At 37.9% G+C, this 22737-nt stretch overlaps 1 long non-coding RNA gene across 1 annotated transcript in view; it reads right to left on the reverse strand.

Moving 5' to 3' along the window:
* LOC141570435 (uncharacterized) overlaps positions 1-20789 on the reverse strand; it is a 260819-nt gene extending 240030 nt beyond the window's left edge. Inside the window, exon 1 of the long non-coding RNA XR_012494440.1 lies at positions 20663-20789. This is a non-coding gene — a long non-coding RNA (uncharacterized LOC141570435). The remainder of the gene's footprint in view (positions 1-20662) is intronic.
* Between the last annotated feature and the right edge of the window lie 1948 nt (positions 20790-22737).

A 22737-nucleotide genomic window follows, 5' to 3' on the forward strand; every position in this document is an offset into this window, starting at 1 on the left:
AAGAAAATTAGTAACAACACCAAAATGAGACCGGAGGCTGTGTTTAAGCAGTTTATCCCATTCTAATTCCATAATCTTCAGCAGGGGATGGAGAAGAGGTGAGGGTAAAATATCAATTATGATCATATAACTGCTCAGCTGGATCTATAAACAACAGTATTTGCCATAAATTTATTATTTACCTACCTAAGACAGCACTTCTTTGAAAAATAAATCTGTCATTCAGATATTGTAAGTTCAGTTGGGTTTCTTCCCCAACTCCATCCTCGAACCCAGCAATAAGTCTGGTTTAATGAAGTGATTACTACATTCAATAAATAAGATTTAGCCTTTGTGGTTTTCATTTGTCTTCATTTCTCATGACTAAAACTGATGTATAGAAACAGGGCATTAATGTCAAGGTACCTCTGGCAAGTAAAAGAAGATACTCAGCACTTGGGAAAGGTCCACATTTTGTCTGTTACATCCTCTCCGGCCCTGTATATATTATTTAGATTTCCGAACTTATTTTTAAAAATTCCACTTGACGCACAAGACCGAAATTGGGACCAAAAATCCCAAATAGAAGGCCAAAATAGCTAAGGTGCAATGGGAACGTAGTTACGATGATTATAAACACGGCCAGACCTAGGTTCATAATCTTGGCTCTCCACTCACTGACTGTGTCCCACTGTGCCTGTTTCTCAGCTTCTCTGAGCCCTGGTGTCCATGTCTAGTAAATAGGTGTAAAATTATCTACTTCACAAGAGTTAGTGAGAGGATAGGAAGAGATCACTTGTGCATACACTTGCCACAGATCTGACCACACAACGTTTTATTTAATGTGTAGTGCTTCCTAATTGCCAGGCACTATTACACATTAAATACGTTAAAAACAAACAAACAACAACAACAACAAAAATACTGGTATTTGAACTCCAGGCATCGCGTCCCGAAGCCAAGAGCCTACACCACTATGCTGAGCAGTCTCAAATGCACTCAAATGGGGATTCATAAATAGTAGTGATTACTGCTGCAGTTGAGGCTGTATCAATTAGCCATTGCTCTGTACCAGAACATCCCAGAGCACAGTGGCTTAAAACAATAATAATTTAATATTTCTCAGTCGTCTGTAGGTCAGGTGGACAGTGGTGCTGATCTGGTTCATGCTTGGCTGATCTTGGCTAGGCTCACTGGGAATCTGTGGATACTGGCGGGCTGGCAAGAGGCTGATGGGTCTTGGATGGCCTCAGATGCCTTGATTGTTTTCTAGGTGTCTTTCAGAGTCTTTTAGTGGGCAAGCTTGCTCATGTTCTCCTGGTTATGGCAAAGATGCAATGACAGCAAGAGTCTGAGTCCAGAATGCATACTTTGCACCACATTTGTTAACATCCCATAGGCCAAAGCAAGTCATGTGGCTACTTAAAAGTCAAGAGTTAGGTCAAAATGCCCCTTTCACAGCAGGAAGAGTGAAAATTTGGGACTATCAATGCACTTAATCTACTGCAGAAATACTCAAAGTTATAGAGGTGGCAGAATTAAACCTGAAAAATCAATTATTTCAACAAGTATGTATCCAAAAGCTTCATGAGCCCATGAGGAATTAATATGCCTAAAATTGTTTTATGAAAGAAAGCTTAATAAAATACAATGTAAAGTTAAATTATTAACATTTGACTGGGGCTCTAACATGTTCTAAGTGATATCACATGTATTTTTACACGTAACCCTCATAATACACTCCAGAGAAGGTAGGACAGCAAGAGTTTCAGGAGCCAATTTCCCTTTAGTTATTTTGACAACATGGATTGCTAGCAATAACTGCCAAGTTTTGTAATACCAGACCTTATTAAGTGAGAGTGAACTAGATGTAATGAGAATCAATCCTGCTGACCATAATGATGGTAGTGAGGGCTTCAATCTCAACTTGGAAAATATTCTATCAAATTAAGAACTTAGGCATGGTATTTCTGGGTTGAAAACCAAAATGTTGTTACTTTGGGATATGAGGTAAAATGATTTCTCTGTTAACATAAGTACTCGTACAGCTCTAAAATACAGGGTAAGATCTTATTATGTAGATGGCATTGGGAGACAAGAATAACCATCACATATTTCTCTAATACAGCAAAAGGAGATATAATATGCATTATTCTGAACAAGAGGAAGATTCTTCAACAAGAAATATTTGAATATGCGGTATAGACACCATTTATAAGCTGTGTAACCTTAGATAAATTACTTATCTTCTATGTACCTTAGTTTTCTCATCTGTAAAATAGGAATAATAACTGCTTATTTCATGGGTCTGTTATGAGCATGAAATGATTTAATATATGTTATAAAGTGAATACAATTGCACCTGGAACATCGTAAGCACTCAACAATAGTTAACAGTTTGTACCATCATCATAATTACAGCAAGACAGTTTATGGCAAGATTTTACCCTGCTATCTGCCTGCTCTATAACACATTCCCTGTGATTAATAAATTATACGTAGAGTTTAAACTAACCAACCAAACTGTATTTATATTCTACAGAATTCTAAGGCCTCCTATTTAGGAAATGTTCAGATGAGAGTATTTCATTTGTCAGACAGTGACACCTTCTGTGTTTCATTTATCAGATAGTGTGCCTTCCGTGGAGGCACACTGTCACAGCCCAGCTTTAGGAGACACTAAATAACCAAACAAAAGGAAAAGGGAAGCAGAGTTTCAGAAAATTGGGTATGAAATCAGGGAATTTCTAGATACTGTACAAACATCCAGGACTCTGACGAGCTAAGAAAAGAGGGGGGTTGAAGGGTTAACAGAAGGATTGAGACAGGCAGTGATTGGCAAGGGCACGGTTTCAGTGGAGACTGAAAATCCAGGAAGTACACAATTCCTACAGTGCCACCTGTGCCACTCAGTTAGGTTCCCTTTCAACACACTTCCTGCCAGAACTTTTCAGCTCAATCTATTGAAGGATTTCCTCCAATTATGAATAACTGGAAATGAATAAATCTCCAGATATTAATGGAAAATGATGTTTGCTTTATAATAAACTTTTCTAGACTGTATTTGCAGAGTATACAGAAGGAAGCCTGCATACTTTTCTAAGAATGTATGTGAAGCACGAAAAGGAATGTGTAGACAGTCTAGCACAAATTAGACAAGACACAGAACCAAAATATTCTGAGAATTAGTACCTCACCTATATGCTTCGCAGAGTAGTAAACTTGTCAGCAAGTAATTAAGAAAAAGCACGACTAAAACGAAACTTGGCACTAAGCATTTGTTATTAATTGAAAAACACTGGAAAGGTTACCTAGAGCCCAGCAAAGTGTATGTGTTGGAATGTTTCCATCCTCACCTACAAGAACTGACTGCAAGAGTACCTACTTCCAGGAGGCACCCAGCCTTCAGCTAATACAGGGAGCCCCCCACCAATACTTCTCGTTTTTTAAGAGGACTAGTCCAATTTGGTGAAAGTCTGAAACACAAAATAGGTTTGATTGAATTATTTTATAGGAATATATACTAAGATATAGCAAAATACGCTTTTCGCAGCAGTGGATCTAATACCTACTCAAGTATAATTTATAATTAGTCTATTGTTTATATGCAAAGGCATTAAACTGATGTCACTGGAAGAATCCTTTGAAGTTGTTCTTTAAAATTATCTCAATGTTCTGCCCGGGGAGGGATCTATTTTTACACATCATTTGCATAGAGTTCTGAGTACTGTTGTTGTTTGGTGCATTGATTTTTAATTGGTATGTTTTGGTGAGAGGACAAAAGCAAACATAAGTCCAGCCAATATGTTTTATTCTGAATTCCAGTCTAGCGGGATCTGAATTGAAGAGATTTTACCTTCATAAAAGGTTTCTGACAGTGACCCACAGGTGTGGTTCTGAACAAAGGCAGGACACGGAAAACAGTGAGAAGAAGGGAGGGAAAATGTGGGAAATGGAAGGGAAGAAGAACATGATACAGCAAGCCAACACTTGGGAGCTCTAGCTTGGAGCTGAGTCACCCATCCAAGGGGAAGAAAACCTCTGGGCTCCAAGCACATAGCAATCATTTTGGTCATTCATTTGTATTCGAGAGGCATTTATCAGGAACCTTACATCCACCAGGTATTGTGCTAAGCACTGGGACAAATACCAAGAACAATATTATCATGGCTCCTAGCCTGCAGGGGCCACAGTGTGATCGGAAATATAAACACAGAAACCAAGAATGACAACCTGAAGTAGGTAAGATAATGATAGTTGCTATAACAAACCAAAGCCCAGCCCATCTCAGTGACTTGATATCACAGATGTTTATTTCTGGCTCATGCAACAATACGATGCAGGTGTTTCTGATTAGTTGGCAGCTCTCCGCCAAAGGGTGATTCAAAGACCGATTCAAAGACCAAAGTTCATTCCATCTTGTGACTTTAGCATCTTCAACATTTGATTTCCAAAATCACATTAAGAACACAAACTGCCCATATTAGAAATGAAGGAAGGGTGATCACCACAAGTCCTACAAACATCAAACAGTTAATAAATGAACGTTATGAAAAACTTTATGCCAACAAATTCTACAACTTAGATGAAATGAACAAATTGTTGAAAAACATACCTTACCAATACTGAGGCAAAATGAAGTAAAAAATGTGAAGAGCCTTATAGCTATTAAATACATTGAATTTATTATTTAAAACCTTCTCACAAACAAAACTCCAGGCCCAGATGGTTTCGCTGGTGAATTCTATTAAATATTTACGGAAGGAATAATTCCAGTTTTACACAAACTCTTTTAGAAAATAGAGAACACTTCTCAACTCATTTTATGAGGCCAGCATAACCCTAATACTAGAAGTAAATAAAGACATTCTAACAAAAGACAATTACAAAATTTCACTAGGCATCATTTCCATTCCAGCCAGCTGGAAGTGGAAACGAGCATAGATGATTTTCCATGAGGAGTTTTCCTATGAACTAGGCCTGTATATGGAATACACTACATTGCTCACATTCCTTTAGCTAGAACTCAGTAACAGCTACCATCAGTATACCGTTAGGTATAGACTTAATGGCAAAAAATGTGGGGAAATTTAGTCTAAGCTGTGGGTGCTCAAGAAGAAAATAAATTAATACAAAGTTATAAATGGTATAAGAAAAATATATATGGAGTGCTGGTCTAGCACAAAGAAAAGACTGACCGGAGAGATGAATGAATGAGTGAGTGAATGAATGAACCGAACAAGCAGTTAGCTAATGATATAAACAAGCTCCCTAAAATTGCCTCTACCTAGCTCCAGATGAGGTAGCAACTGTACCAAGAGGAATAATGATTTACAAATCACTAATGGGCCCTGTTTCAATGTTAACACTGGCTAAAACACTGGATTTGCATTTGCTTTCCATGGGACTTGGCACCAAGCCTGGCCTAGAATTAAATGTCGCAGTTCCAGTTCTACGTTAAGCTAGTTGTATTGTTCTGTAGTCGTTTAGTCTACCACCCCTTCAATTCCCTTCCCCTTCTGTTTCTTTGAGAGGGTGGAGTATGTGGGAATAGGAGAGAGTGAGGGAACTCCAGAAATACATCCTTGTTGAATTTCATGGCAAACACTGTGTGGTCTCCGTGTATACATACATGAAAAGTTGGTAGATTTGTTTTAAAAGATAGGAAACTTGTCTCATTCAAATGTAAGCCACATGCCCCCTCCCCTTGTTGACTCTATTCTATTTTTTATAGAACTGTTTTTCCTGACTTCCATTCCCCATCTTATTTTTCTTTTCTCACTTCCTGACCTACGTCAAAATACCGTTTCCCTCTAAAGAGCCCCAAAATTGAGATACCTGTGTCCTAACACCAGCAGCACCATTTGGGTAGGAAGAATATTACCATGGTAAAAAAAAAAAAAAAATATATATATATATATATATATATATATATATATATATATATATATATATATATAAAACCTGGTTGTTGAACTACAATGCAGCACAATATTTCCCATGTGCCCACGCCTCCTTTATACTTTCAGTTACCTGATTGCATCTGCAAGCATAATGAGTGAGAATTTCCACCAGTCTTCCCATCCAATGCCACCACCAAACTCCACCCTCCACATCTCTCTAGGTCACAGCTTCTCTGAGACCTGGCGACTATTCCCACTAGACAGCAGAATCACAGGAGGTCTTTACAAAGCACCTTGAGGAGACCCGCATGGTAGCAGAAAAATGCCCTTCCAGCCACCCCTTATATTTCACTTTGGCAGTGAGTCTACCTTATAAGACACCCTGTGTTCAAAATCAAAGCTCAGCATTGAACTTGTATTTTATTGTTTCTAATGTATATTAAGTTCCTCTCCCCAGCTAAATTTTAAGTTCCTTGGGGCCAGTCAGGTCTAATGCTGCTTTGGCACTTCCATGGCCCCACACATGGCTTGCACAGAGTAGATTCTCAATAAATATACAGGGGTTAGATTTAGGTCAAACAACGGTACAATCACTAATTAAAAGGCAAACATCCCCAAGAAAGATAATACTACAACCTGTTGATGTTTGAACGGTGTTTCCTATTACGGTGTTTGGGTTAGGACTGATAATGAGACGACCCAGAGGAAAACTCAGTACTGAGTAGAAGGTTAGGGAAAACAGGGAAATGGACAGTTGAGGGAAGTTGGGTCTACTCTTCACGCTGACTACAGAACTGAGTTCAGAGAACAAACTGCTCCATGGTGACTAAAATGGTCAGAAAAGACTTTGTGGAAGAAGGAAAGCTTCTTGAAGAAATAAGATTTGATTAGGTGAGATGTCCCATTTTTAGAGTCCTCTATAGCATAACCTATTTACTCATTACTTGTACAGTGTGTTTTGTTGTTGTTGTTGTTGTTCTTATTTTACAGTACCCAGGAAATTGGAGAAGCCCAGGTGAGAATTTCTTATATAGCATCAGTATTGAAGAAGATTATTTATTTATTTAGCAATTGCCACATTAGTGATGTCAAAAAAAATGTATCAGCCACTGGGCTATACATATGAAAAGGACACCGGCATGAAAGAAAGGCAATTACAAAGAAACGACACCTGGGACTTCAAAAGCTAGATTAGAAGAACTTTTACAGCATGTGTCCAGATCTTTGGGAACATTTACTCTGGGAACCTAATCACCACGCTGTGAGGAAGCCCAAGTAAAAGGGTCCATGTGGAGAAGAACCAAGACCCTGGTTGACAGCCCAGGCTGAGTACCACCTTGCTCACAGGAGGGAGCCATTTTGAAAGCATAGCTTCCAGTCTCAATTGGGCCAACCTAGCTGGTCCTATGTGCAGCAGAGACAAATTGTCCTCCCTGAGCCCAGCCCAATGACAGATTTGGGAGTAAAAATAAATGATTATTGTTTTAAGCCACTAAGTACTGGAGTAGTATGTTATATAGCAATACATAACCATAATATACAGAGGGTGCCAAAAACATTGATACACACCTTAAGACAAGAAAAAACTATTAAAATTGTAATAATATGTACTGAAAGCAAAAGATGAATACAAGTCACGTGTGTACATTTTTTTGGTACCCCCAGTATGTGTAGAAATCAACCTTGTTTCTCCTCACACAAGTTACACACTTACCACTTAACACTACACAGGAAATGTCTGCTAATGTGATTAGGCTGTAATTAACGTGTGTGTGCATGCATGTGCACTGTACCACGGGTTCCCACTCTTTCTCAGGTAAAATAGACAAGCTTTCTGCAGACTTCCATAAGGAGCCCATATAGACTGCATCTCAGACCCAAGATTCTCCACATTCTAATGTGGTAATCAGATGCTTAAATGTCTTATTCCTGTTAAAGGACTCAGCTTCCTAAAAAGTCAAGCTAATGAGAACTTTAGGCACCATAGCAATCTTTAGAGAAGACATATTTAGCTGAGAAATCTCAAGTTTCAGTTCATGAAAAGCTTTCTTTTAGATCCATACTTAAATCTGACTCTAGACTTTGAAGTATAGGCCAAATAACATTCTACTGATCAGCTAAGCACTGACCTCCCTCATCTTACATGCAGGTGTAGGCTGAGATTCCCTCATGAGGAAGAGACAGGGAAGAAATATGGACCACAAGAATAAAAGGTGTTTGTAGCTATTTCTCCTTCAGACCAGTGCTTCTACAAATTTAATGTGCATACAAATCACCTGAAAATATTGTTAAAATGCAGGTTTTGATTCAGTTGGTCTGAGATGGAACCTAAGTTTTCACATTCCCAATAAAAACCTGGTGGGTGGTCATTGCTACTGGTCTATAGACTACACCTTAAATAGTAAGGATTTGACCACCATCATTAATATTAAGCTTTCAGTGCCTCTTATATGTAACTCCTCCAAAGACTAAGCCTGGCAAAATAGTCTCACCATCCCATTACTACTGTCTCCCTCGCCTCCACCATCACTCCATTATCAACATCATCTCCATCACCTCCACTATCACCATCATCTCGGTTGCAACCTCCATCACCTCTACTACCACTACCATTTCCATCACTACCATAGCCACCTCCAATAACACCAGCATGTCCATTACTACTACCACCACTACCATCTCTATCACCACCACCAACATCAATACCACAATTTCCAAAAACACTACCATACCATCACCTCCACTAGCACGAAAATCTCCATCACCATCATCACTAGCAATACTACCATCTCTACAACATCAATATTGCCCATTATAGACCATCAGAATTACTTAAATGAAAGATCATTTAATTATCCAAATAGACTCTTACGGGGCATCCAAGAGATGATTCAAACAGATAAGGACAGTGAAATGAAAAACTGTGATCACTAACCAAACAATAACGAAGACAATAACTGAAGATTGGTGGTTCAGCAAGCACAGTCATTAACAGTAGGGAATACCAGCCTCTTCTGAAATGTGGAAACCCATCTGATCAAAACAGCTAAAGAACAGGAGATTTGAGAGCAAGACAAATCCTAATGAAAGCAACATAGGTGTCATGAGACATATGTCAAAATAGCCATCTTCACATAAGCACATTTTGGACTTGTAGAAGAGTTCATATATTCAGAAGGGTAAAAAATGTAAGTAGGTGGGCTTAGCTTACAGCTGAAACAGGTAACTCCTCTGTTATATAAAATTAAGAACAGAAAACTGGGGTTTCTTTCCTAATCACTCTTTCTTCCCTAAGAAGATCCCTGGGATGAGCTGCCAAGTGTGCTTAACTTCTATTCCCAGCATACTCTAATCCCCAGTGAATATACTTTTCATTCTAGAAATTAGAATCTACCCCAGCAGTAGCAACATGAAGTTCAAAAACATCTGTATTGCTAGGTAAAGATGATCTGTATACATGATGTGGGCAGTGGTGATTTCCTCTACTAAGCTTCTGAAATGAGAGAAGCTGGGAAGGCAGCAACTCAGCCCTGCCGATGTGAACCTTCTGGGGTTTCAGAAGTGATTACAACAAACTTCTCTAATTGCTTGTGTGTTTTATTAAGTAGATCCCATCTGAGTCTAAAATCACATGTGATGTTTAAACGTTATTTTTATAAACTACACAAAACTATAATTTTCCAGTAAAGAAAAAATAAAGACGCTGTCAAATAAGAAGAGATATAAAATGAGATGGTTCCCCTTATTTGTGAGACAGATGTTATTTTTGGCTCTTCTGTATAATGCATTCCATATTATAGTCTCTTTTTTACCAACCACTAGGAATAGCACATGCTTGCACACACTGCACTAAAACCATTATCAGGAAAACTTCTTTTTATTAACGCTGACAACTTTTCAGGTTCCCGATGCAGAAACCTCAAAGCTGTCAGTGCGAACAGGGCCCATTATGCCAAGGCGGGACCTTTTTTCATCCATCCAACATACTCCTGCGGTAGAAATACAGCGATCCACTTCCTTCAGAACCGACCCCTGGGGGTTGGCAAATGATTTTTTTTTTCCTCTCATCTTTCCTGTGAAGCTCTTGTCCTCTACGCACACAGATTTCCTAAGATTTCGGTTTTCTTTTATGAATCATCTTCTTTAAAAAAAAAAAAAATGTGGGAAAAGAAGACAGTAAGAAAGGCATGAACTTACACAAGAAAAAAAAAAAAAAAGACTCCATCACACCAACTGGCTCTTCTACTTATATTTATCTCCAAAAAGTATGATGCTGAGTAAATACCAGCTGAAACTAATTAGCTCCAGAACAAAAATCTCCATATTGAACTGGGATGACAAGAATGCGACCAGAAATGAATAAAATGTACTGGGTAGAAGCAGACGGCAGTTTTGCCAACCAGTGTGTGCAGAGGAAGAAACAAATGGTTATTATCAGGCTGGTTTAACTTTCAGTTGGAGGTTCTTCTTCATGATGGAGAAGCTGATGTTCATTTAAATAATTTGACCTCAGCCAACTGCTAAAGCTTTCTGGGTTTGCCAAGATATTTCTTTTATTTTGTGGTTTTTTGGTTTGGGTTTTGTTTTGCTTTGTTTTTAAGATGGTGTCTTGCCCTCCAACAGCCTGGAGGCACCACCAACTAAGATAACAAATGAACAAATATTACTTGAAGAGACAAGAGCCTGGGTACGTGGAATACACAGCGAGTCTCCATAAAGCGGGATGCTCTTCACTATGCAGACATAGGTGGAAAGAAGGGTTTATACAGGTAGCCCTTGAGGTGTAGAGGAGACAGAGGCTTCTCTGTTTCAAAGAAGAATGCATGAGAGTTTGGGGACGTTTCTGATCATCTCTAAATTGCAGCATAAACCAATTTTCACATAATATCATACTACCAATTCTGAAATAGTTGAAAGGAAGTTGCAAACAGCCTATCCGGAAGCTTACTAGGTACCAGGAATTAGGCAAGGCACATCTCTACAAGCCCCCACACCTAACTCTAAAAGTTTTCTAGGGAGCCATTCATCCAACAAAGATTTTTTGAGGAATTACTGTCTGTGAGTACCTGTGCAAAGTGCTATGGGAAATCCAATGATGAGAAGACAAGGGGCTCTGTTTTCTGCTTAATTCCTATGAGCAACTTGTGAGTCCCGCAATAATAATGACCCCAAAACAAAAACAAACAAAAACTCTTCTAATTTACCCGCTGGAGACTGAGGTATAAGAACAGAGAGTACAGCAGGAATTGGGCTCCAAAAGTAGCAAAGCGGATCCCAGTGAGCAGTGGGAAGGAAACAGTGGATGGGTAGAAGGAGAGAGGGAGGTGGGTAAAGAGGAGCTGTCACTACGTTAATGCAGACTATGAAGAGGCTTAAGAATTATACTTTTTGAAGACTTAACCCTTAGGCCAAACACAACCCCCAATACCACTTTCCCCAAATTCTTGAAATTGCTACCTTCAATTCAAGGAAAGCATCAGAATGAGTAAAGTTGAACTGGGCAGGCATGCTGGCCGGGGGTTCCAAGGCAATGGCATGTGCAAAATGCACAGACATGCCAGCATGTCAAATTTGGGGGATTTTGAGGACACCAAATAAGAAGAAGTCTTGGGTCCTGAGTTCTAATATCGGATTTATTACTGAATAGCTTCATGACCTTGGGCAAGTCACTGAAATTGTATAGATCTCAGTTTCTTTATCTATGAAATGGGTAGGTTAGGCTATGTTAATTTCCATGCAGATACCCATTCTTCTCAACTTCCACACTAGCACAACTCCTGTTTAGTTCAGGGAGGCAACGTACCCAGGTGAGGAATTTGGCTCTCTGGCGACTTCCCTGAGCAGCAGCCCCAGCCGGACTCTCTGCCACTGGATTTATTACTTGGAAATCCAACAAAGCCTTACTCTAGTTAAGCTATTCATTGCATTTGTGCTTCTGTTACATACAACCAAATGCAAACCCAAATCTTGTACTGTGTGATTGTCCCTAAGAGAATAAACCTCCACAGGAGAAATACATCAGAATGGGGGTAGTGGAATGCTGATATTCTTATTGTTTTAATTACAAATACTGTGAAAGGGAAAGCTAAACAAAAAGCATTTGGCTTGTAGAAATATTCAAAAGATGAAAGTCAGAAAGCTCTCTGCGGGGAGCATCGGTTTAAAGTAGTTGAAGATAGTGATTGTGATGATTTCTCAGGCTCCTTTAGGATCCAGGAGTTCTAAATTTAAATCATTTTATCTAATTAGTTATCAGCTTCTTGCATATAGCAAAGATATAAGATCATGAGACATAGGACCAATAAGTTGAAGAGGAGAGGAAGTGGTTAGAATTTAGGATCCCATCCTAGCCCAGTGGAATCCAAAGTGGGAATACCATGCACATCGATGGTGATGAAAAGAGTTGGAATGTGGCAAAATATGCAACAATGACCTCCACAAATTTTCCAACGGCCAACTGTGTTCTAAAGCATGAAGTAGGGTAAGAAGGAAAATGCACAGCATCAAAATAAAAGAGTGCCCACCTCACCTAAACACTTTTGGCCACATGGGCAGGGCTTCACAGATTCTGAAGTAAATGTATATTACTCCCTCAGTAACATCCCACAAAAGGAGGATTTCTTCTCCAATAAAGAAACCCATGGGTTTATAAGTACCAGATTTCTGACAGTATATTCAGAAAGGCTCCAGACTGTTGGGGTTTGCACACAATCCCTGGTGTATACAAGTCTACAGGCTGCATTCAAATTTTCTAACATGTCACGTGTAGACTTGAACAAAATAAACTGATAAATGCCACCTGCCACAAGAATGTTAAGTATGTTATATTCAGTATCAGGGTCTCAGTAGAGATACAGGATACCCACTGGGTTTCCCTGTTAGTACCTGTGATTGACAGGGGTGGAAGGAGGAAGCATGGGACACGGGAGAAGGCCCTGGCATGTGAGACCAGAATGCACAGGCCTTTGCAAAGAATTACCTTTTGATTTTATAGAGCAACTCTACAATTTCTTTACTTATCTTTTAATTTCTGTGTAATTAATTTCTACTTTTATATTAATTCCTTCACTCCACACTCTTTGAGCTTATTTTTCTCATATGTATCTGGCATCTCGAGTTCAAAGATTAGTACATTTATTCTTTTGTCTTCCTTGTTTTTCCTAATAAGTACAATTATGGTAACAAATATTACTCCAAGTACTGTCTTGGCCATATTAATGGTTTTAGTATGTACTTTTGTTATATTGCATTTCTAAATAGTTTTCTATTTCCTCTTTAATCCAAGTGTTACAAAGGAGTGGGTTTTTTATTTTGTTTTGTTTTTTAATTTCAAGGAGTACAGTTTTTAATTTGAAGGAGTATAGTTGGTTTTTGGCTTTGGGGTTTTTTGTTGTTTTGGGTTTTTTTCTCAATTTCTCATTTTAACACATCATGATGAGTCAATGTAGCCTATGTGATTTCTTTTTTGTTTTACAATTTATTAACATTTTCTAATATATGATGATTTTTTTCCTGAATGCTTAATGTGCTTTTGAAAAAAAAATGAATGTATATTCATTTTTGTATATATAATTGGGTATATATAATTTATTCATTATATTATTTAAATCTTTTATATTCTTACTTATTTTTAGTGTACTTGATTTCTTGATTTTTAAAAAATGTATGTTAAAGTTCATTGTGATTGTGGATCTATACATTTATATTTTATATTTGCTTTTGTTTTATATATTTAGAAGCTATGTTGTCAGGATCACAAAGGCTTGCTTGGTTGATAAAACCTCTTATTTCTCTGAAATATTCCTCTGTGACCATTTTAATAATATCCACCTTGAATTCTCTTTTGTGGTAGTATTTTTGATAGTAGTATTGCCAAATTTTCTCTATTCTGGTTAGTATTTTCCTTTTATATTTTTTCCACTCCTTTCATTTCAACCTTTGTATGTCTTCCACCTGCTTGTAAAAGAGAGCAGGACATGCTGTTCTATGTGATGTGACTCCAGCCTGTCTCCTGTGATTTGGATGAGGAACAGAATGTGCTGTCCTTCAGGGCAGACCTTCAGTTATTTCCTGATGTGGGAGCTCATTGTTCCACCTGGGCGTGACAGCCACCAAAGGCCCCACCCAATCTCTCCTCATTGACTGTTCCCGTCTAAGGGAATAGACATGTTGGTTGCTCATCTCCTGGGAGTGAAAGAGGTAGAGGAGAGGGACAGTGCAGATAGATGGTCAACAGACCTGACTGCTCTGCTGCAGAACCCCAACTCATCACCCCTGTCAGTTTCTCCAGGGGACTTCTCACCAGGCCTCTAAAAGCAACCAACCTCTCGGCTCATAGCAGCCTTTGGAGCCACATCTACCTTTCCAGAATTTCTCTCCTGCATGGGTTTTGGGCTGTGATTTCCTTTTTCAATCTGACCCCATCTTTCTGAAAGTCATTAAATGTTGTTTGGCAAACTAAAGACACTTTTGTTTTTCAGCATGATTTTAAAAACAATAATTTTGTCATTTCTAAGGATTTGAGGTGAGAGGGAAATGTTGCAAAGGTTTCCATAATACTTGTTGTATATTTTCAAATATTTCTTTAAGCCAGATTGCCATGGGATTCTGAGGCAAAGCATATGAACATTTTTAGGGACCTTGATACGAGGACTGACAATTAAGTTCGTGAACTTGTTGCAATGATGTTACTAACCTTTTTTGATATCAGAGGGATTATTCATTAAGAATTTGTACCAACTGGACAAACACTTAACCAAGTTTACTATTTGGAAGTGCTGAAAAGGCTGCATGAAAAAGTTAGACAACCTGAATATTTAACGAACAATTCATGGTTCTTGCGTTATGACAATGTATCAGCTCACACAGCACTGTTTGTGAGGCAGCTTTTAGCCAATAAATAAATAACTGTATTGGAACACCCTCTCTACTCACCTGATCTGGCCCCAATGACTTCTTTCTTTACCTGAAGATAAAGGAAATATTGAAAGGAAGACATTTTGATGACATTCAGCACATCAAGTATGATAACAGCTCTGATGGCCATTCCAGAAAAAGAGTTCCAAAATTGCTTTGAAGGGTGGACTAGGTGCTAACGTCAGTGCATAGCTTCCCAAGGGAAGTACTTTGAAGGTGACCATAGTGATATTCACTATGATATCGGTGACCATACTGATATTCACAGCAATAAAGTATGTAGCACTTTTTCTAGGATGAGTTCGCGAACTTAATTGTCAGACCTCGTATATATTGCCAAATTGCTTTCTAGATGGATTGCAATAATTTATACCACCATCAGCAAGTCCCTTATTAGAAATTTTTCTCATTGTTTAGAACAAAAAGAGAAATCAGATATCAAGTAGTCTGATGGTTAAAATATTTTTAAGTTTTGTAAAAGTATAATTGACATAAAACAAACTGCACATATTTAAAGTGTATACTTTAATACATTCTGACTTATGTATACCCATGTAAAACAATTGTGAAACAATCACCACAATCAAGAGAGTGAACATATCCAACAACCCCAAAAGTTTCTTATGTCTTTTTGCAATGCCTCCCACTTCTGCCTGCCTCATTCTCCGAGTAGTTTCTCTCACTGTTGATTAATTTGCATTTTTTAGAATTTTAAATAAATGGAATCATACATTATGTACACCCTTTTCTCTGGTCTTGCACTCAGCAAAATTATTTTGAGATTCATCCATATTGTTGTATGTATCAATAGTTTACTCCTGTTTATTACTGAGTGGTATTCTACTATGCAGATATACAATTTATTCACTTTTTATTTTCTGACTTGGATTAATTATTTTTAATGATTCCATTTTATCTTCTTTATTGGGTTTTTAGCTATAATTCTTTGTTTTGTTATTTTAGTGGTTGCTTTAGAAAATAGTATACATCTTTAGTTTTTCACAGTCTACCTTCAAGTGATATACCACCACATTATATATAGTATAAGAAACTTAACAATGGCCTACTTCCATTTTTCCCTTTTTGGACTTTGTGCTATTATTGTCATACATTTTACTTTTACATTATCTTATAATGCAACAACTATATTGCAATTATTTGTAACAGACAATTATATTTTTAAGATTAGTAATAAAGGGTAAGTCTTGCCTATCTACCCATGTAGTTACCATTTCTGGTAACCACAATCTTTAGTGTAGATACAGATTTCCATCTGGGATCATTTTCTTTCCACTGGAAGGACTTCTGTTAACATTTTTTATAGTGACAGTCTGCAGGTGATGAATGCTTTCAGCTTTTGTATGTCTGAAAATGTCTATCTGCCTTCATTTTTCAAAGGATATTTTTGCTTGGTATAGAATTCAAGGTTGACAGTTTTTATCTTTCAGTACAGCAGGTCTTCAAAAAACATTGTTTTGTTCAATGTTGTTTTGTTATAACATTGATAAGATGCCATAGGAACTTAACTCTTGTTTATATCAATTAGCCTATGGTAAAACTGGTTTCATTACATGTCGTTTCAAGAATCTATCAAAAATGTTAAGTAAGGACTTCCTGTTTAAAGATATTGTGCCACTGTCTTTTCACTTGCATTGTTTCTGATTAGAAAGATGTTGATAACTTTATCATTGTTTTTCTGTACTTAAGTTGCCTCTTTCTCTTGCTGCTTTTAGGATTTTTCTCTTTATTAGTCACTTTTAACAATTTAATTATGATGTGCGTTGGTGTAATTTTCTGCCTGTTTCTTGGACTTGGGGTTTCTTGAGATTCTTGGATCTGTGGTATGGTTGGTAGAATAATAGACCCCTAACAATGTCTACATTTTAATTCCTGAAATCTACTGTATTACTTTGCTAGGGCTGCCACAGATAAGATGGCTTAAACAGAAATTTATTCTATCACAGTTCTGGAGGCTAGAAGTCCAAAATTAAGATGTTGGCAGGGCCATACTCCCTCTGAAGCCTCTGTGGAGGATCCATCCTTGACTCTTCCAGCTTTTGGTAGCCTCAGTTGTTCTTTTCCTTATGGAAGCATAACTCCAATCTCTACTTCTGTCTTCAGGTGGCCATTTTTTCTCTGTGCCTGTCTTCACATTGTGTCCCCCCTTTCTTTATGTTTGTCTGCTCTCTTATAAGGATATGTCATACTGGATTACAACCTCATTTCAATTTACATCTTAGCTACATCTACAAAGACGCTATTTCCAAGTAAAGTCACATTCACAGGTATCATGGGTTAGGACTTCAATATATATTTTGGCAGGACACAATTCACCCCATAATACCTATGAATATGTTAAATTAAATTGCAAAATGGACTTTGCATATGTAATTAAACTAAGGATATTGAGATGGGAATATTATCCTAGATTATCCAAGTGGACTCAATATAGTCACAAGAGTCCTTAGAAGAGAAAGGCAGGAAGACTAGTCAGAGATGTGGCAATAAAAGAAGTTGGAGTAGTGTAGACACAAACCAAGGGTTGCTAGCAGCCTCTTAAAGCTAGAAGAAGTAAGAAACAGATTTTCTGAACAGAGTGTTCAGAAAAGATGCAGCTCTGCTGACACCTTAATTTAATCCCTAAGACCCATTTAAGATTTCTGATCTCTAGAACTATAAAATAATAAACATGTCATTTTTAAGCCACTAAGTGTGTGCTAATTTTTTATAACAAAAATAGGAAACTAATATATAGGGGTTTATCATGAAATTGTTTCTTCAAATATTTTTTATCCCTCCCCCCATCCCCTTCAGGGGCTCCAATTACATAGGTATATATTCGGCCTCTTGAAGTTGCCCCATAGCTCACTGGTACTTTTTTTAATTCTTTTTTCTCTTTGTGCTTCATTTTTTATAGTTGCTATTGCTATGTTTTCAAATTCACTAATCTTTCTTTCTGCAATGTCTATTCTGCTATTAATCCTATCCAATGCATTTGTCACCTAAGATATTGTAGCTTTTATATCTAGAAGCTTGATCTGAGCTTTCTTAAAAAAAATCTTCCGTGTTTCTACTTTACTTTTTGAACATGTGGAATGCAGTTATAATTGCTTTAATGTCCTTGTCTGCTAATTCCAACATTTGTGTCAGCTCTAGGTCAATATTGATTGATTTTTCTCCTTATTATGAGTTGTATTTTCCTGCTTTATTACATGCTTGGTATTCTAGTCGTGAACTTTACTTTGTTTGGTGTGGGATATTTTTATATTCCTATAAATAAATACTTTTAAGCTTTATTTGGGGATACAATTAAATTATAACGAAACAGTTTGGTCCTTTTTGTTCATGATTTTAAGACTTGTTAGGCAGGACCAGAGCAATATTTAGCCTAAGGCAAATTATTTCTCACCACGGAGACAAGACATTTCTGAGTACTTTGCCTAATAATGTTCCATGAATTTTAACACTCTCCAGTCTGACTGGTGAGAACAGGCATTATTTGTAGCCCAGAATGAGCACCAGAGATCATTCCTTCTAAGCTTTTGGATAGTACTATCTCTAGTCTCACATATAGTTTCCTCATATGCATGAGCTGATGTCCGCTGTCTTGAAAACTGTAGTTTCCTATATCTTTGTTTTGGGTAGAAATGTAAATCCAATCTCTTTTAATCCATTTGACAGAAGTAAAACTAAACTGTTTTTAGTGGAAGAAGCCTATTGTCAAATTAGGCCACTATTTAACACAGACTGAAAAGCAAAGCTCTGGGTGGCCGGTTACCTCAGTTGGTTAGAGCATGGCACTGATAACACCAAGATTGCCACTTCGATACACACATGGGCCATTGTGAGCTGAGCTCTCCTTTAAAAATAATAATAAAATAAAGTTAAAAAAAAAAAAAAGCAAAGCTCCTATGACTGAGAATGAGGTAAAGGACTGATACCCTGAGGAAACCTACCCATGTAGCTTCTTTGATGCTCTCAGAAACTCCTAAGAACTCTCCTGATTCTTAGAAATTTACAAGGCCCAATTCAAAAACACTACATCTAGTGAAACCACTCCTTTTTATACCTGATGCACCTGAGACCCAGAATGGATGAGTCACTTGCCCAAAGTCACATAGTTAAAACCTAGGTCATAAGATGAAAGGGAATAATGACTACACACAAGTAAATGCCCGAAGAATGGTAGCAATTATTACTAAGTCTGTCCTTTACTTTTAAGTTTCCAACAGTCCGTGGTAGTGGCAGGAGAAGGAAAGACTGTGAATTCACAGAAACAATCTATTGCTACAGTTCCCAGTTTTGCCTTCCTTTGTAAATCAAATTCATTTCCTGAAGCCCTATCTCCTGGGGGAGGTTCTCATTGATCCAGCTCAGTTCACAGATCTCTGGCAAAGGCCAAACTCCTAAATACTAGAACCCAGATATCTGAATCACAGACAAGTGTTCTGTCCACTGTACCCCATCACTTCCCTTCATTGGCAAAATTCTAGAATTCAGTGAAACTCTTAATCTTTGCTATTCACCAAATATTTAAAAAGAGATTGATCTAGAACAATGTGTCTGTGATGGTTGGCAAAATTTCCTGTGAGTGCAGAAGGAAGTCTCAATCCATTACTGAAACAACAAAGATTCCATTTTGCCTTGAGCTTCATGCAGTAGAGTGTGATGTGATGGTGTTTAGGAAGCAAGCTACAGGGGGAAAAAGTTGATCAAATAGGAAGACTCTAGGCCCATACTGAAAATAACAAAACAGGAAGGACATGGATGCCAAGAGCATCTAAGTCAGACATTGACGTATTGGATGAGCCTGGATTTGCCACTCAATGAATCTCAAATTCCTTGTCTTTAAATAGTGTTCATAGAACCTGTTCCAGCTTGCTTCCCAGAGACTCTGGGAGCTGTAAGTGGATTTAAAAACAATTTGTATATCATTTAGAGCTCCTTGGAGTTAGGATGATATATAAATATATGGTATTACTATGATGTTAAACATTTAAATATGGTTAGCTATACTTAAGTATGTTAACCATATTTAAAAATTTACAATACTACCATTAAAAGGGATTATCCACAAAATTCTTAGTGTTTTCTCCAATTAATTTTCCAAATGATAGAGAAGTTAATTACCATGGAGTCTTGCTATATTGCAATCTGCTACAGCCCAGACCTCTTTTCCTGTCAGTGAGAACTGAAAGAATCTCAACACAGCATGGCCATTCCCACACCACAACATCACAGTATGTCCTCACAGGCAGCACCAATAAGGAGAGTTAAGTATCTTTCTTGAGGATTGAGTCTTGTCACTTTGCCCAATATTAGATGAAAAAATTACCAAGCAGTTTGATTCATTTTTAGGATCTAATTGTTATTTTCTACATATGTTTGTTTGCAAATTCAGCACCCAAAAGATGGTTTATTTCACCTAAATTATGCCTTCGGTTTAGGATGGCAAGTTCATAATTTGAACTGCAGGGCTACTGCTGATGGTCAGACAGGTACAGATGAGCCCTTGAGAACTGTGCTGTGCACAACCTTCTCCATCATACATATCCTCCCTCATTCTACTTTAGTACTAGAAGAAAATAGGGAAGTCAGGAAAGAGAATATGAGAATTAAGGAAACGGGAATATGAGGAAGCCAGATAACAGAATTCCTCCAAAATATATGCATACACAGATAATAGATCTGTTATGTGTTCTATATCCATGGATCTATATACAAAATATGTCACATTTACCTGCATAAACATCTTACCCATAAAAATATTTAACACATATACATTATATGTATACATTATATAGTACTAGACCTATAACAGACACTCCATAATATTTCAAATAGATAAATGAAAATATACTTACTGTCACAGCTGTATACTGTAGCAATTAAACTAAGATGAACAGCTACTAATTTTCATCAGGACGAAGACGGACAATTGTTCATTTTTATCCAGACAGAAATGATGCATCAGGTTCAGAGTGCTCCAGAAGAACCCAACCTAGAGTCATGAGTATAACAATTAAGTGTGACCTCATCAGCACAAATTAACTGAATTCCTTGTTACATGTACCAGAAACTGTTTAATTTTTAAAATCTTGCTCCTAAAACTAAAGCAAAGACTGTTGTTTAGCTTTTTCCCCACTGTCATAGATAAGCTCCATTTTCTAAGAATGGTCATCATGGAATGGAGGAACTAATATCTGTCTAAGAATGAAAAGACCTGCTTTCTAAGTCCAGCTCTGAAACTGACAAGCTGAGGACACTTGTGCCTGCCCCTTCTCTTCAGATCTTAACTACTTAATGTGTAAAGTGCATATTAGATTTAACAACCCATAAGCCCCCCTCAAGCTATGCATAAATTTAGTTTTTGAATTTACTTACACCCGACTATCAAATCAATAAGTTTAGTAAAATAGACAAATAGGACTACAGGGTAAAAGGAAAAGGAAAATACACTAATGATAAACATTAACACAGTTGCCAATTAAATTTCATATTTGGCTCTAAGCAGTCGGGGGGGAAAAAGCACAAATGTAAGTTTTTTATAACTTCAGTTTTAGAAAGGAAGACAGTTTCCTTTTTCTTGAGGTATAACCTTTATGGTTATAATCCCTACCTTAGTGGAGAAGATAAACTGTGATCCTAGGTTTACAGGATCTTTCTCAAGCAAGAAACCCCTCCATATTTTCTCCTAGGTAAAGACTAACCAGTCACATGGCACCATTTTTCATAGGTAGTGAAATGTCATCGCAAGGTCACCGGGTACCACACAATTGAGGAAATCAGAACCCAGACACATTAAATAATATTTCAGAGGCCACCCAGCTAGCCATGAACAGCAGAGAGATTAAACATTTAAAGAGTTCCTGACCTGAGGTCAGCGCCTGGTTTAGGTAACAGGCCCCTGACCACCGCAGACGGGGCTTGCATGCACGAGTGCAAAGCTGAATGTCCGTGGAATGTGACACAAGCTGCAAGAAGCACAAGGGAAGCTGAAAGGCAGCCACACACTGGGGTCTTCTGGGGCGTGTGTATGTCCCACTCCTTTCACCACAGCTGAATTCACTGTGAGGTTTACTTCCTCTTCTGTGCAGAAGCTTTTTCCTGGTGGGGCCCCAACCCACGTTAGTATCAGCACCTTCGCAAGATGGCGCCAGGTGTTCCAGGAGGCTCTATTTGGAGACAGTGCAGATTAAGGGCTAGGAAAACATCTGGCTCCAATGGAGATAGCAACAGTCCCCCACAAACCTCAGACACAACACAACTCAGGCTATCAATTTTTCTCTTAAGACTCCTATAGCCTGAAGAGGTGCCACCGGGGACTGAAGTTGCCAAAAATAGTGCCTACAAAGAACACCTATTAAGAATAAAATTAACAGCAATGTGTAGGAACAGTTCACTCATTTCCTGGTTTCAGAGAAGAGTCCTGAGACTTCACTCTGCAGGAATGGATATTCTCTGGCCGTTCCTCTGATCTCAATGGGGAGAAAGTCTGAGAAAGAACAAGTAACATAGATTCTAGAGAAAACCTGCTGTTCAGGAACACCATCCTGAAGAGAAATTTTTTTTTTTAAGCTCAAAAGTACCTATCAGTGCTTCCCAGGCCCTACCCAAGTCTTTCCCCCCATTATCCCCAGGGGCACCATTTCCAGTAAGGCTCCAAAAACCATCATTTTATTTCTACAGTGTCTATACAGGGTCTTAGAAACAAAAGGAACCATAAGAAATATGTGTGACCAGTAGAATAGCAAACTAATTATGTCACAGCTTGTTAACACAAACTCTGGGAGTAGTCATGGGCTATTTCAACTCCTAATTAGGCCTATTTTCTTTTGTTCATCTTTACTGTATGCATGCAAAGGCAAAAGGAAACACGAACAATTATGTTCTGGCTCTGAAAACTTCTGTATCAGAAATAACACACATGCTTTCTGCT

The sequence above is a fragment of the Rhinolophus sinicus genome, linkage group LG03, assembly GCF_036562045.2.
Source record: "Rhinolophus sinicus isolate RSC01 linkage group LG03, ASM3656204v1, whole genome shotgun sequence".
NCBI classification, from domain to species: Eukaryota; Metazoa; Chordata; class Mammalia; order Chiroptera; family Rhinolophidae; genus Rhinolophus; species Rhinolophus sinicus.